General features: G+C 35.8%; 1 protein-coding gene and 1 long non-coding RNA gene across 6 annotated transcripts in view; one reads left to right on the top strand and one right to left on the bottom strand.

Annotated features, from left to right (window-relative positions):
- The window catches only part of IL1RAPL1 (interleukin 1 receptor accessory protein like 1), a 697,887-nt gene that overhangs the window by 538,491 nt on the left and 142,075 nt on the right, over positions 1-17,321 (top strand). The window lies entirely within an intron of this gene.
- Positions 15,165-17,223, bottom strand: LOC113944054. Of its 3 annotated transcripts, none has more exons than XR_003526563.1 (3): positions 17,196-17,223; positions 16,638-16,731; positions 15,165-15,254 (listed from the first exon to the last, which is right to left on the bottom strand). It is a non-coding gene; the product is annotated as an uncharacterized LOC113944054 (long non-coding RNA). The 3 variants fall into 3 exon arrangements; XR_003526568.1 differs by having other exon boundaries at positions 17,141-17,199; XR_003526564.1 differs by lacking the exon at positions 17,196-17,223 and adding an exon at positions 17,176-17,193.

Raw genomic sequence — 17,321 nt, 5'->3', positions numbered from 1 at the left:
ACAGCTAAAGTGATATATATAAATATATTTACACTTATATTACAATTATATACAATTAAAATATATGCAATTTCACTAGGGAAAGGGAAGGGGGAAGGAAAAGGGAACAAAACCAAAATAAAATATATATATATATCCCAATCAGTAACCCAAGATCTAGTAACTAAAGAGTTAGCAAAGAAATATCCCACCACTCTCCTTGGGACAACCGAGAGTTGCTCCGGGATGATCGCCGGCAACCTCCGCCTCCCAAGGTCGACAAGGCCTTACCAGGCCTCGCTCCCCAATACGGCAGACTCAACAGCAGGGAACCTGCACCTCCAAGCCGCCAGAAGGAAAGAGAACGAAGGCCTTTCCTCCTTTCTTCTTATAGTCTGGTTTACGTAAAAATCGTAGGAAATACTGGGTAAATCTAGACCCTTCCTTGGTTACAAACTGGTCACCAAGGAAGGCCTAACCCAAACCACCACAACTGTACATTATTTTATGTAAAATTATAGTCCTAAAAAACCCTGTAATTTTGTAAATTTGAAGCGTCAGGATTCACATTGTTCTGTCATCATTTGTTGTCAGACTTTTTCTTCAAGCTATACTTTGTGCTTCCAACTTGTATATAGGGGATTCATTGTGTCCGAAGCTGAAAGACACACGAGTGTTTAATTGCATTAGAAAAAATAATCACATAACAGTGTTATGCTAACACATTAAAATGTTAAGTAGCAAATGTCAAACTCAAAATTTAATACTGTGACTTAAAATGAATAACTATTTTAAATTAATAAACTCCTCTAGAATATCTTACTCTAGAGATATGGATCTCTTGTGAGCAGCAATGGTATTCACATATAAAGCTGATCTCAAAAATAATGTATTGATGGAATGAAAAGCACTAGTACAATATCTACTCACAGGAATTACCCTGCTTTCCAGTTCTAGAACAAACACTTTCCAGCCTTATTGGTGTAGTCAGTACATGCTCGTGCAATCCAAATGAGGAGTAGTTTTACATGAAGCTGCACTGAACATTGTTTTTTTCTTAGATATACTGTACATTTGTATTAAGATTTAGTGCTGCACACAGGTTTCATTATGACAAATCCATTAAATCTACATGCATTCTTAGCAGTAATAATTATCAGGGATTTGACAACTTGTCATGTCAATAGGAAATGGAAAGATATTTGAAGGAACTCTAAAGGTCTCAAAGGCTTAAATGCTTTTGATAAACTCTTAGTTTAGAATATCATAGTAGTATGAATATTTTGAAGCAATCAGTTGAACAGGATTTTTTTTATATTTGTTAACACATGTGTAACAATGAGACTTCCAATTGTGCAGTTGAAGTGTTATCATATCTGTTTACATAGTATATTATAGATGAACACACATCATCCTAAGATAGTCAACACATATTTGTCATAAATGTCCAATTTACTAGCTATTTAATTTTATATATTTAATATCTGAGAAACTTGTAAATAAAAAAATACAGAAATTCAATTTGATGTTGCATAGAATAATTGATATTAAAAAAATATCTCAACAATAGTTTACTTATGGCATATATTGTAAACCTTCATATAGCATTTTGGTAGTAACGAATGCATGATGAAGAACTATAGGTCCGTGAATTCCTTGGCTTTGGATTGGGCTCAAGGGTATTAGGATACACATGGTTATTAGTCTAAATTTCATATTTGACAGCAAATTACCAGCAATGTGTTCAACATTCCCATGTCAACCATAACTGGTGCCCTATATCCATCTTAGAATGCTATGGACAGTTATAAGTAAAAAATAACAGTAGTATTTTCCACAATCTGTCCTCTTTTAATTTCCATTCTTTTGCCTGAAGTAAAATTCTGACAATGGACTGCTTAGGTACTTTTGCTATTTTCCAAACGAGAAAGTAAAATATCACTTGAAGCAAGAGATTTATTCAGCACTTAGGTTTCATAACTATCTGGAAGTGTATGCAAATAAAAGACCAAATACAAAGAAACAAGTGTTAAACACTTTTTTCACTGAACTCTTGAGAACCGTGGAGCTACAAAGTTAAAGAGAAAAGGCATTCAGCTCAGTAAACCCCAAATTTAACTTTATACATCAGGATATAGTTATTTGCAAGGCCCATCTTGAGCATCTACCCAGAACCCTGCAGTAAATGTCACTTTCTGGTTTATCAGTCATTTCAGCTGCTTAAAGTATCCTTTAAATAGTTATGAATAGTATAATAATAGTGTATTACTAACATACCCATCTCACTCCAATAACTAATATTTGTAGAAAAGGAAATATTAAAAAAGATGTTATACTCACCATGAAATAAAACATATCAAGTGACTATTCATATTCACTTCAGAAATAAGTGAAGCACATGCTTCAGTTAACAACATTAGGCTTATTTAGAAAAAATTATAACAAGCATTGCAAAATTACTTCTCTGTACACTAATGTAATTAATAGATTGCAGATTTTTGGATGTACAGTCATATGTTTTATTTCTTTCACACCTTTCAAAGCAATTAATTGGAAGTAATAAATGCTTGTAATTTTTAATCATTCGTTCACAGTCTGATCTTTCATGAGATATCTAAGAGCATGCACGGTACATTTCTACTCATTAAAATCATAGGAGGACTAGCTTCTTGGTGCTGATTTTAAAATATGTTTAGAGATTGATACTAAAGATGCTCATAGGTTTGTTATAGTTTAAGTATTATAGAGAATTTTTGTGCCTTTCTAATGTGTGGTTTTAATCTCCCACCAGTCATTCTTAAACAGAGCATTCATCCCACTTAAGTCAAAATTCAGTGATTTCTTTTTGGAAGACTTTTTCAACTTTTAATAAAGAGATTCAATACTTGCATAAATAAAGATTATTTAAAAATATAGGAGACAATATTTTTTTTTCCTTTGTCAAGTGGTAATTAATCTCACAACAGATATTTTATCACAGATACAGTATCTAAAGTGCCATTTACAGTCTTCTAATGTTTTGGAAAGGTCAGACACTTAAAAAAGCTTATAAATGCAAATATTTTCTGTCATGCAAGTACTCTAATCAGTGAGATTATTCTTCTTTGCAAAAACAAACAAACGAAAGTTACATTTAGGAAGATAAAATCCAAGACAAAATAAATTGGAATTGCTATTAGGGAATGAATGATCTTTAGTTTTTTTCCAGGATGTTGTTCAGAATAATTTATTTACTATAGTGGACACATATGCTGATGAATACAGCAATAATAATTCAAACCAGTTTAAAGCAAAAAATAAAATGAGGACTAAAATGATATTGTACTAGTTACTGGAAAGACACATAGAGAGCATAACTCAATGTATTCAAAAGACTTTTTTTGAATCATTGATACCTGTTACGATTCACTGCCTTTTTTAGTTTTATGGATCTGGCATCCTTTTTCGGAGTCGTTTTATTTTGGGAGTTCCATAAGGAGGAAAGGGTAGGTAGAAATTGGAGTATAGTTTCCAGGGCAGTCTGAACCAGCAGTTCAAGAAAGAAGTGAATATATAGGCTCTTGCTTTTACAGAGGAAAGAGGTCTGGGGAAGAGGAAATTTTGCTACTGTTTCCTGCAGTCTTTGGATGTGCAAACCCCTTGATCTTGTTGTTTTCTGTTTAAAATGCTTCTAAGTCACCACAAAAGAGGAATTTACAAAAAAAAAAAAAAAAAAATACCAAACCCAACCAAACAAAAACATAAAAACTCATTTAGAGTAAGATGGACAAAACCCATTAAGATGCCTAACTTCTGTTGCTGTCAATACCTTTGTGTTCCTGCTATTTATGTATTATGAAGAGTGTTCACTTTTTTGAGCTTGAAACTTCTGACTCGAATATGTTCTTGAATTAGTCAGTGGAGCCTCTCAAGAAGACACACAATTCCACCTGGCAGCTGGCTTAGCTACTAATGGTGTGATGTTTCATTGCTATGATTGTTTTAAAGAGTTGTAAATCTATGCTGCTCTGACATCTACCTCCTGTCACACTCCTCTTATTCCATCCAGTTTCAGCACTCTTGCTTACAGGGCTGAAGCAGAATTCAAAGGAAAGACAACCAATTTAAACTGTATTTCTTGCTATGCTGATGGTAACACAGGTGCAACAAGCCCTAATGCCAAGATACGGTGAGAGTGGGAGGTACAGCCAGGGAGAAAAGTTGAGAGAAGGTGTTAGGTTCAAACTGATAATGAAACATCACTCTAAGTCAGGACTTGGTCACAGTAGATTCCTGAAAAGGTCAATATAGATCAAGTGGGACCTGTGTGACGTAAATCACATCACATCAGAATGGAACTGCTTTTCAGCTACCTACATCTTCCCATCAAAGTGGCTTTTGTCTGGACTTTGGCAAACTGACAACTTGTTCCATTCACCGTGTAAGATTTTAGACGTTTTGTTCAGACATCTGGGATGACATACCTGAAGTGGGAGTGTGTGAATGTCCTCCTTCATGAAACCTGTACAGAGCAGGTGAATAAATGCCAGGCTTCCAAAAATATTTGAAATATAGTTTTCGGAAATGTTTTACATTGAACCATTTAACAAGGAGTATTTTATAACAGAAATGTAAAAGCTATGGTATATCATAGAAAGTTATAGCCCAGGTCTTCTAATAGTATTGTATTTTTGAATGTTAAATTCATTGAAATGTAACTCCGTTAACTGAGATTGATGGTAATGATTTACCATGGCCACAACAAGGAATTATTCCATCATTATTTTGATGTTATTTAAACCTCTATATTAATCACACTGCTAATTAATTGGTTGTCTTGTATCAAGTTACAAAAACTTGAGAGCAAGGTAGATGTTTAACTGCGATAAAAGAAAAAAGTGTGTTACTCATATCAATTCTTTAATTAGATGTTTAGTTAATTTTGTTTATCTTTTGTACTTGCTTTGTCTCCTTTGTACTCATTAATATGAATAAAAAGCATACTGGATGATGGTTCTTGTTTTTCAGCAGAAATGTACATAATAAATTAGTGATACTGAGGAAAACCTAGCAAATATTTTTTGACAGCCCTATTTATGCAGCTTAGCAAAATTCAAAGACAATTTCAATTTAGACAGATAATATTTTCTTTGGTAAATTTTCTGTCTTTTAATACTGTCATGTCAGAAGACCTTTTTTCATACCTTTTTTAGTTGTTCCTCTTAATGATATAAAAATAATAAACTCAGGATTGTTTCTGCATTTGAAACGGTGCTTTGTTATGCAAAAAAATGTACTGACTTTAATACAACTTTCACAAGTAATGTTATTGACTCTGTGTACAATACATTAAAAAGATATTGTTTGACTAATGCTAGGATTGAGGGATATCTTATTTTTACTTTGGTCTGACTTTATGTTATAGGCATTCATCAATTAAGATGGTTCAAAATATTAATTTTAAAAGCAAACCACTTTTGTTTTGAAATTATTTCCTATTTTCTATTCGCTGGAAACTACAGTTTCCTGCAAAGAATAGTGAGCTGTTGTGTCCACATCGCCCATACCAAACTACCAAGGCCCCACCCCCACTGCATTCAGCAAGTGTTTGCATACATCCTATTTCTCAACTCCATTTTTCTTAAGCTTTTTATGTAATTAAAAGTAGAACTCCAGCCTGACGTAAGTCAGAAGAGAAGACTGTAGCAAGAGAAGTTGGTATCTCTCAGAGCTTGAGCATCCCCTCCTTTGAGCTTTGCTTGTCATTTAGAAGTGTTATCTTCATTACGGTAAGATGGTGTCACTGATTGCTCTATCACCCACCACTCTGCAGTATTCCTGCCCCATCTCCTCCTTTACTTTGTGGCAATCTGTTAGCAAGTGTGGGTGTGGACCAACTCTGCTGAGCTGTCATAATATCCCAAGGCATGAAATGTAATTCATGAGTTTTTGTGTCCTAAATTCGGTGTGATTCGTTCAGAAATAGCCTAATGGATGAAGGGATCCAAACTGTTGGACTACCAGTAGCAATTTACAAGCAACCCACAGATGAAAAGGAGGACTTCACTAGTTAGAGATGTCTGAAGAGGAAAAGTGGTGCATGTATAATTGCTGGTTACTTTCAAGTCACTTAATTGGGGTCTCAAGTGTGACAGGGTTGTAGATGAGCTGAGCCTCAGTACTTGATCCCTGGTATCATTTCCTTAAACATCTGTTTAGTGCATTCTAAATGCAAGGTAAAACATTGGTGAAGTTTAAGACTGTGAGGTTTTCTTTGCTTTTCAAAAGTCTAATAGTACATATTATCACTTACTATGCCACAGAAGATATTTTGAAATTCCTTGAACTGTGATAACACATTTGTGATTTAAAGAACAATATTGAATCCTTACTAAATTATCTATCTAATATTTATTTTGTCCATTTAGTAGGTAACAGTTCCTTCACAGTTAGTGATGATCAGTTTATTTATTTATGATTAGTAATTGACCTATCCCAAATGCATTATCTTTCATACAGATAAATATGTGCACATAAATTTACCTTGTTTGTGAATATACAACATGATTAAATTTTTGGTGTTATTTTTAAATTAATTACAAAATCCAACATAGACAATAATCTCAAAATTATTACCAGTTGTTTTTGCAGCTCATATTTTGCTGCACTGAAATACATTCATGTAGGTTAAAAGATAAAAATATTAAAATCTGAACAAAATTAAAACTAATTTTTATATAATTTTATAGTTTAAACTAGAGGAAACATAAGACTAGACAGTCTAAATAATTAAAAGCCAATGTGATACGTATCTTCAGTTTTATTCCCTAGCAAATTCTATGTTCTGTATAGAATATTTTTTTTTTATGAAGGTTATATAAGGATACATTATTTTAGAAGCACTTGTCTACCTTTAAATGTAGGTTTTTAAAGGGGAAATATTGAATTATGTCATCTACATGTAGCCTATGTATATTACAGGCATAAGTAAGACCAGATTACTGTAACTGTAGATTTTACAGGCTGTGCGGAATAACAATAAATAAAAAAACAAGCAGACTTTCTTATGCAGAGATGAAAACCCACATCCTACATCATTACCCTCCTGGTCGTAAGCCGTAAAAGTGCTTTAAGAAACAAGAAATATTTGGGTTTTCTCTATTGTCTGTTTTCTAATATATAAGAAAAAAATATAAATAAAATATTGCTAAATTTGGTGTTTACTATTGGCATTTAGACTGGGGAAGGACAATAAAAGGACAGTTTTTTCCAATAAGTTTCATTCTTCCCTATGCGCCTGTACTACTCAGTTCTACCTATTTAAAATGTTGATTCTAAAGAATATTTATTTTGCTCTAAGCAAATATTGAAGAAGGAAAAAAATAAAAAGAATCAGTCAATCATTAGTAAAGTTCAAGACTTGCAAAGGTCTGTGCTACCTCTGTAAAACATAAGACAATAACAGAAATAGATGACTGGAGGGATAATCTCCAAAGCGTAGCTAAAGGAAATAGTTCATGTTACATCAATGTTAGGATTTTTTTCTAGTAATGACTAATGCTGGGAAAAAGTGTCTCTGTCAGAATATATATATTAATTTTGGTTTAAGTAGAAAGTACTATTAAGAACGTTTAAATTATATAAGTTTCTCTTAAAATTTCAATTTTACTAACTAACTGCTTGGAATAGTAAGTTAAAAATACTGTGAGATAGAAGTCTGGTATATGTAAGCAATGATAAAACTAATTTCAGAAGCACAACATTGAATGGAATAATGAGTTTCTCCTGTTCCAAACTTTTTCTGATTCTCTGTAGTCAATCGTCTTCAGTTGTTATTGCAATTCAAACCCTTGCCAGTTGCATAAGATAAACAGTGATTCAAGATTTTGCATCTCTCTGTAGATGTCATTGATTCTGAAGCCTGAGGACAATTAAAACCATTCTATATTGGAAAAAAAAATATAATTGATTCTTTAAAAAGGCTTATAAAGCACTCTCAATATTTTATTCTTACTACATGTAAAATGTACCTTCTCTTCTTGCCAGGATTCACTCACTAGAAGGTTGTGCACTTTTCTCTTCAGTAATCTTCTCTGCCTGCTGGAGATAGAGATTTTTACATGCAATACTGCTGCCATATATATCCTTCATATAAAGGCCGTAGGCATCAAATTTTGCCCTGATACCAATTCTGCTTCCTACATTTCTCTTCAAAAATAGCTATCTTTCTCTATTTGGAAAGTCCCTATCCACTCTTATCATAAATATTTGTCTCTTGTGATGAATAATGATGATTTTCTAGCCTGAGTTCTGCCTTCTTTTACTGTTATTATTTCCTGAGAATTATCTTAATGTAACTGCACAGGTTTATCTAGAACTCAAACACTATGCCTTTTGCAGAGCTGTAATATCTGCCAGCAATGGACTGTTCTCTATCTGAGAGGCATTTAAAAGAATTCAGTTTCCAATTATTCTTTGGCTATACTGCCTGCAGAGCAAGGACAGACACTTCTTGTATCAGTAAAGCAAGAAAGATTTGTGTTAAAGAGCATTTTCTGGAACAGCAAAAACTTCATAAGTGGTAATTTTTGTAATGAAAGGGACCTCCTCTCCTGCTGAAGTTTCACCCAAATACCCTGAGAATAGAAGAGACTTTCTCCTTTCCCTGTATCCTCCACATAAGTGACAGTCTTTGAAAGTCATTATGTCAGAAAGCTCTTCATCTTCCCACATCCTTACCTTTACTAGGCAGACGATCCTCTAACACTCACTCAGATACCTGTGCATTTCACACATGGCAGATATAGCTAAGGTAGGCATCATCGTCCTTATTACTGAAATATATTTATTGTTAATGGGCAGGCAGGACAAACTATGACCGAAATTATTAAAATTTGTTTGATTCACAGTCTCCACATGATTTTCTATATGTTTGTTTGTCACAGAAACTGCAAAGTTTTTGAGGAAAGACTTCTATTCTACTATGTATGGACTGTCTAGAGCCATGCCCAACTAGTGATACCTAGTCATGATAGCTGTGGAAAGAGATTTAGATTACAGTTATTGCTCCTTAGTGCCTCTTTCTTCAGTGCACTGAACTCTCCACGAAACGCATAAAGTTCTGAACCCCATAGAGGACATTGTCTTCCTTCTTCTTTCCTTACTTCTGTCTTACCAACCAAGAAGAGAAAGAGAGGCAAAGAAGAACAAAATTTATTCCGTATGGTAAAAATATCCCTAAAAATTAAACTGGATAAATAAAAAATTCTACACAATCTATTCAGTGCTCTTACTAGAAGATATTTTGCAGCTGTCAGGCACCCCACGGGACTCTGCAGAGATGGAAGCAACCAGTGATCCTTTGTAGTATTCATCTCATTGACATTTTTCAATACTGAAAACCCTCTCATGGTGTAATCTCAGGATGAGTCCTTGCATTAACATCCAAAAATATGCTGCTTAGCATAGTTTTCATTTTGTATTTCAGTAGCTTTGCAAGAAATCAGACCATGTGTTTGGGTGCATCCACCACCTACCCACACTGCCAATTTTAATGGGAAATAAAATGTAGAGAAAATCTTTTGCATGTAAATGTGCAGTAAACACTATGTGTAGTGATTACAGATTTCAAGGCAGTATTTATTAGTAGTCTTCTCCTCACTGATCCCAAATGATCCTTATTTGCAGGCAGAAGCCTACTGATGTTTCAGCAACACAGAGAACACTACCTTAGTTCTGGAAGGGATTGAACTGATAAGAAATGCTAAAATGAATACTACTGAGTTGAGTGCACCTGCTTGCCCTTTGTTGGACCACCCTGTGTCAGCAAAATAGTTTCTGTGGCTTAATAAGCTATGCATGCACAAGCTTGTGAGACATCACACATAGACTTCCTCATTAGCAGTTTATGTAGCTATGGAAAGAACCACTGAGTAGAAATGCTTAATGAAATATGAAAGAGCTTTTTACGTGCTCCCAGCACCTTCTGCTGGGTTCCATATTCATGGCAGATTTTTCCCCTGAGTGCTTCTTGAATTCCTCATCTCTGTTATCCGATGTTGATTTTTAATGATAGGTCTGATATTTAGAAATCTTCCAATATGCCATGTCTTGTGTCTTGGAACAAGCTAACAACCTAAACTTTAGAAATAACCTCAGAGGTACTTGAGGTGTCCTTCAAAGACCTCTAACCAAACAACTGGTTCTGAGAAAGCAGAAAAGATATGTGTGGCAATTAGTGCAAGAAATAAGAAGTAGATGGGCATAAATCGAGAGCCTCCAGCAAAACAAAAAAAACCAAGCCAGTTCAAAACCAGAAATTCAGACATCAGAGGGTGAGAATGTGGTAAGCACACAAAATCTCTACAAGGGTTAAGAAAAGGCAAGCAAATACTGCCAAACAGCAGAAGGAATCATGAGGTACAACATAGCCACAGCCCATTATGGAGAACATCATTAGGACAACATGTGATTTCCCTTGTGTAACAGAGGAAAGGGAAATCCACTGACTTCCTCACTGGGGTACTGGAGTGTGCTACAGGAAGTAGGTAAATGCAGAAAGGAAGGATGATGTGTATTGTGGGTTATGATTGTAATGACAGAGCATAAGGGCATGCAGGAAGAATCTCTCTTGCTCATGCTGCCAGGATTACAATAGATATTAAGTAAGGCATTCCTCAATAACATTGTTTATTAGGTTAATGTCAGCCTGCAAGGCTAATACTGATTCCTTGTGTTTGTTAAATAAAAGCTTAAGGAAATGTAAATAATTTTTGTTGCAGGAAATATATTAGTCGTATTAGACCATGCTTGGTATAGTTATCCAGTTGTCTTTTTGTTGAATAAAAGCAGATTACAATAAGTATCAGAAAATAGGAGGCATGTATATGAAAGCAAGCTCTTCTATTTCTTGGTTGGGGGGAAAATAAAAAAAAAGACATAAGATGAAGAGAAAAGATGGTCAGCAAGTGCTCTGTCTTTTGAGAATGGTTGATAGAGTACTCTTTAGTTGGCCTTTGAAGCTCTAGCATTTCTATATCCATTATGGTAACTATTGTTTTTTTAAGTTTTAAGCTTAAAAGATTTTTAAGCTTAAAATCTCACATAAGATTTGTGAGAATGACTGCTCATGACTAAAACCAGCTATGGAGGATGATGTACAGGAGAACTCTGTGCCTGCTTTGACAAAGGTATGCTTGCCTTCTAGTTACTCTGTACCTCTCTGGACTACACTGACCATAGCAAATTGCATTTGGTGGAGTATTGATCTGTGATAGTCTGTGCTGGATTATATGTTTCTCACACTTTTTTCTATGCTTGCTAGCAAAATCTGTGCAAACATCAAATCCATGCAGACCAGGAATACCCTAAGAGGCCAGAAGTAATTTTGAAATAACCATCAGGTAGAGAGTCTGTTCCTTACATTTCAGTATCCACCCCTGCCTCTTTACATATATTCATTCCCCCACTGACACAAATAGTTCTTATATAAAGAGAAATTTTGTCAGGCAATTTGTCATGTTGACAAAGCTTTGATAACCTGAGTCCTGGAACTTCCAGGAGCTAATTCTTCATTAAAGTTTTGGTTCGGCTGATTGGAACAGCTCAGAAACATATGATTTTATTTTCCCTGGAGTAATTTGTATAAATTGAACTCATTAACTCACCAGGCAAGTCTTTTACATGGGGTCTAGTTGTAAGCCACAAACATTCATTTTACACTCCTCACAGAAAGGCAAAGGCTTAAGTTATTTAGAGGAAAGGAATTACTGCCACCTACCTAGATGGGTGTAAGTCTGGAGCTGTGGGCAATTCCACAGTGAACCTGGTGGTCTGCTGCAGACAAGTGACTTTTCGTTCCCTGCCACAATTCCACTTTCATTGTATACGTTGAGGGCTATCCCTTGTTAGAAAGGAGAGAAAGAGCCATTGCAGAGCTACTAATGATTAATCATTTCCTTGCCCAGAGTTGTCTCTTTAGGGTTGGCTGGGAGAAGTTTCTTCAACGTTCCTGTTCCTGTAACAATTTATTTTGAAAAAAGGCTGAAGAAAAAGTGTCCCATAGCATAAGGTTTGGTTGCAACAATGCACCTATGAGACACAATGGCAGAGATATGTCAGAATGGAAAACACTAACTCTGCTTGTGCCTAAGTGGTTAAAAAGAATGGGGCAAGCACTGTAAAATCATGCTTTTAAAAATCAAAATACATATTTGAAAAGAGGAGGAAAGCAGACAATCATGCTTAAGTAGTCGTTTCCTCTTATGCCTGCAGGGTTTGATAAACTGGGAAATCTTTTTCCATTGAAAGGTATAGGAGATAGTGTTGAGAATATTATATTTACTGATAACACTCTATCTTCCTGATTTAAGCATAAATGAATACATGATAACAAGTTCCTAGCCTTTACTGACATTTTCACAGCTTATAGAACTACTTTTTGCCATTTTTAATATCTGAAAATGTTTAGAAAATGATTTCATAAGAGCCACATTTCAAAGGAGTTTTGCATCTGTGTGACTCTTACAGATCCCTGTAAGGAGAGTATAAGACATGAAAGCTAAATATTTAACAACTCACCTCTTTTCTGTTAATCACTGTGTTGCCAGGAAAGCACATTTGCAGAGATAAAAGGCTAACATCAGAGCAGTGTAGTGCAGAAACACAATGGGAATCCTCAGTAATTTCAGTGTGGCTGCTTGTTGTCGAATGTCCTCTGACACTAAAAAGTTATTTTAAAAATGCAGCTAGAAAATAAGTTTTAATTAAATATATATAAATTCTTTTCTTTTATGGGTTCCTATCCATGTTTGTAGGTAGAACAGCTATCAGATATTTTGTCCATATTCTGTATTTTCTATAATCTTTCATGATTTTCATAGAGTGAGGAACGAGTTCATAAAACGTGATCTAAGGACAAAAAAAAAGGTGGGGAGGACACCGACTTTATTGATTCACATTATGTGAAAGATGTTGTGTTCTTCTTTAGACAGAATAAAAATCTGAGTCAAAATGAGATAGAAAACTCACTTATGCTGGTTCTGGGAAAACTTGGGACATGAAGCTGTATTGCACATGCAGCATACAAAGACATTAGAGATGCTGTGGGCATGCTGCCTCCCCATGGAAAAATAAATTACTATTCACTTTTGGCCTCTGCATTTGAAATAGTGCTTCCTCAGATGCAGTGACAAAATTCCTTCCTTACAGAAGAAAAGTTTAGGGGGTTTTCTAATTCCTATATCCTGAATTAGGGCAATATAAATTACTTTTTTTCACCTACTAGTGCAGCAAATGTAACTCTTTCATATTAGATTCTTGGTTTTAATGTTAAATAAACCCTTAGAGTCTTCCAGCTTTCAGTCTTTCCAACTCTCCTTGCAGAGCTGCCTTTGATTGTTTCTCTTGCTTAGCTCAGGTTGCAATCCATATGGGCAAACATGGCTAACCTCTTTAAGGTACTGTCTCCTCAGTTCAATCACCACACACAGCATGATAATGCCTGCATCTGTGCATGCTGGAATAAGGGAGGCACTTTGTTACACCACCCCAGCTCTATCCCTGAAAGCCTACCTGCTGATATTCTCATTGAACCGCATGCCAATGTTTCTCTTCTACCAGCAAATAGGTTCCATCTGCTCCATCACATCCACCTGCTTTGTAAAGGACCACACGATCTGTGTTATCTATTAGTGTCCTGGGGGAGAGCAATCCAACACATCTATTCGTAATTAACAGCTCTGGGAACTACCTGTCATGCTAAAAGGGTCAACAAATCAGAAATTCAGTAGTTAAGACTAATTTTTATAGAGGAGATATGCTTTCAAAGTCTTACATGATCTCATTATGTAAATTAGTAGAATCAACAATTGCATTGTGGTCCATTTTTCCTTCAAAAGTATTTAATGTTTCCACCTGTCCCCGCTTTGCAACTCTCAGTATTTCTGTCAGGTAAGTAGCTACTGACTTCCTTGAATAGTTTGCTCTTTATGCAAGCTGCTCAATAACAGTGAGGGTGTGGATGCTTCCACCATATTATTCATACTGTATTTTGTCATTGTTCTGAAGAGAGTTCTTTTCCTGTTTCCTCACCTATTACTTTGCCTGTAGGGATGCTTCTGAAGCTGGTCTTTTATTATTGTTTTTATGGTTTGTCTAAAAGCTGTTAAACTAGTGACAAGCAATCTATCAACAGGGTGGTAGCATGATATTTTAAATTTTAACTAGCTGAAAGACTCCAGACTTACTCATTCCTAAAGTGAGTTTGTGATCCAATCAGCTTGAATCTCATGCTCTACCATGCAGGCCAGCCTTGTCCTGTGCCTCTTTGCTTTCCTTATATCTAGAGAAATAACACTTTCATTCCCATCCTACCAGGAGCTGGTATCAAAGAAGCCAGATTTGTTCTTTCCCTGTTGCTTCAATAAAGCTGCTCCTCAGCAAAATCCTGGTACTGCTACACAAAGGGAGAGATTTTGGGTCCTCAGATGATTTGGGTAGAGTGCAATAACCTGAACAAGGGGTAGGGAAGGAGAGAAACTCAGTGCCATCTTAGGTTATGACAGAATTTTACCCCTGGGGTGCCTTCTGCTCTTAAGGACATTAAGGATGAGACAGACATGGCCTTGGCAACAGTACATACTCATTTCCTGACCTACTTTTGTGCAGGAAGTTCAATAATAAATAGTGTTGATATCATCAGTGATGATGGTAGTGGGTGTTTGAGAGGGTATTTAAGTCATGAAACATCTCAGTGGGAGCAGCCTATAACTACCCTGAGCACACCTAAATTATAGACATGTGCTTGTACCTTAGTGACCATACCCTCAGACTGTCCATAAACAAATAAAAGAGGATTTAAAAATGACTGATTGGCTCCTGTGAGGCTTTTGTGGTTGTTGCACACACCAGGTTCTACCCTGTACTGGTCTGCATCAGGCCCAGGTTTGGAGGCTCTTGCATGAGGCACTGGACAGCCATGTCAGGAAGCTGGAACTTCATGATTTACAAACAACTCACCAAAATCCCAAAAGGTAGATCTCACATTTCTAGGTTATACTTTGTTTTTTTGGGTTTTTTTTCAAAGCCCTAAATTCCAGCTCAGGAAAAGCTGCTTTTAAGGTGTCCCTTTTGGGAAATCCATCTAAAAGCCATACATTTTTCAGGACCAGGAGGCAAAAAAAAGTCTGCTCAGCTAGCCCAGGGGGGAGACATGGTGCTCAGCTTTATCTTGTTGTGTAAGATGTACAAAGGTGCTTCTGAGGACTGTATCTTCAGTGATCCATGGTCTTTGGTCACTGAAAAGACATTGTGATTACTGGTCTGTGCAATCATGGGGTGAACAGGAGACAGTAGATGCCAGGTGATACCACTGTGATATTGTTAAAAACCAAATGGGACAAGAGTTGGTACCAAGTACAGATAGGAATACTTCCATCTGCCTGTCAGCAGGGACTGTTGTGAGCTTTTCCTGTTCAGAATAACTCAAAGAAAACCAAAAACTAAATCAAAAGTTTTATCAGATTAACAAAAGAGAGAACTCTGGTTTTTTGTACATACTAATGCCCAAATTAAAAAAATATAGGTACACACTTGAAAATTCATTCCCATAAGAAGACAGCCAGGTTTCTCACTGGGCTGTTGATCATTTGGGCTCTTTTTTCTGTGTGAGGTAAAATACCTGCCCCCTGTTATGATGAGGTAAAATACCTGCCCCCTCCACCTGCCTCCTATTAAGCAAAATAATTGTAAGGCTTTTAATTTCCTGCTTCCAGACTAATTCCACTGTCTTCAAATTAAACTCTGATGGGATTTTTCTTTTCAGAAACTCTGTGTCATCCCTGAAACCAGTACTGAGCTGTACTGTAACAGGAATCCAATTTATGAGAGCATGGTTAACTGTCCTCATGTTATTTGCCTTTTCTGGTTTATCTGTCTACTGAGATACACTGAGACATTCCATTTTCAGTGTTTTTTGGTATAAGAGATGCCTCTTTTATTTTTTTATTTTACCTCATACATTTCTTAAAAAGAGGTAAATATTTAAATTATATTTTTATATTGCTGCTTATTGAGATGCATTATGTTTGGCAGATACATCATGTTGCTGTTGTTATTCAGACCAGTTGAAAAAAAAAAAAAAATTTCAAAACTTGTTCTCTGCATTCCCATTTGCATAACCTTGTTGTATGTCTCTTGCCTATACTGTAATAGCTTGTCTTTGAGTAACAGTACTAGCATGGCTCTTATGTGTATGTATTAGCTTACAATTCACTTGCAATGGACTTGCAGTACTGGCTGATGTTCCCACAGGTGCTAGTAAGTTGTTCTTGTGAACATTCACAGAGGTAAAATTACTGTTTTTCCAAGCAAGAAACAAAATGGGGGCTAGAAGAAAATCCCATAGAACTTTTTAAAAAGTTATTGAATTATTATCTTATTGAGAGACAGAACAATTTCTGAAACATGCGAGTGTTTTGTGCATGTGTTCACATTGTAGCTATAGCCTTCATAATATTTATGACTACATCTCCACTGGCAAAAGCAAACCTTTTAGTATGTACCCAAGCAAACATCGCAGGAGAATTTATGTATTCCACCTCAGTATGAGTGCTGTAGGTCATAAGACTCAGCAGACGACAATCTCCTTAAGCAGCAAAGCTTAAATAAAGACAACTTACAGGTCGAATTCCACTGTTCTTCACACAGTGATGTTAATTTCGATGCACAGATTCTGGCTTCATATGAATACCCTACGCCTTTCAAGGTACAGACCTGGAAGATATAAATGAAAGTATATGTTCAAATCAGGCTGGTGTTTATTCTGATCCAGAGTTATCGGAGCTGGTTAGCAAAGAAACAAGAACAATATCTGCTTGAATCTTTGTGCTGCACTGCCTCTGCATTTCAGAAAACATGAGATCAGTGAATAGGTCTAGCTGAAGAACTGGGAATGATGAAGAATTATTTTTTCTCTCAACAGACCAAAAAGGACAGTGGAAAATGTTTCGATCACCCTTACTCTGTTTCATGCAAGGGAATTGGAAAGAGTTCATAAACTGAACTATTCAAGTCTGGAAAGAAGGCCAGCAAAACTGAAACAGATTTTATGAGAGTATATTTGATATACTATCGAGAAATTATTTGTTAACTCTCAGAGAGGAAGAGTAAGAATGGCTTGTACTCTGGAAGTCAATGATGAGACTAGAAGAGATATACAGAGAACAAGTTTGCAACACCATTACTTGCTTTGTTGTCCTTTCCTCAGTTCTAGGCTATACAATGTCTTAGAATCATAGAATCATTTAGATTGGAAAAGACCTTTATGATCATTGAGTCCAACTGTTACATCAGCACTGCCAAGT

Source organism: Corapipo altera, unplaced genomic scaffold, assembly GCF_003945725.1.
Source record: "Corapipo altera isolate COAL_440 unplaced genomic scaffold, ASM394572v1 0, whole genome shotgun sequence".
Classification (NCBI taxonomy): Eukaryota; Metazoa; Chordata; class Aves; order Passeriformes; family Pipridae; genus Corapipo; species Corapipo altera.
This window is presented reverse-complemented; position numbering and strand designations above follow the sequence as displayed.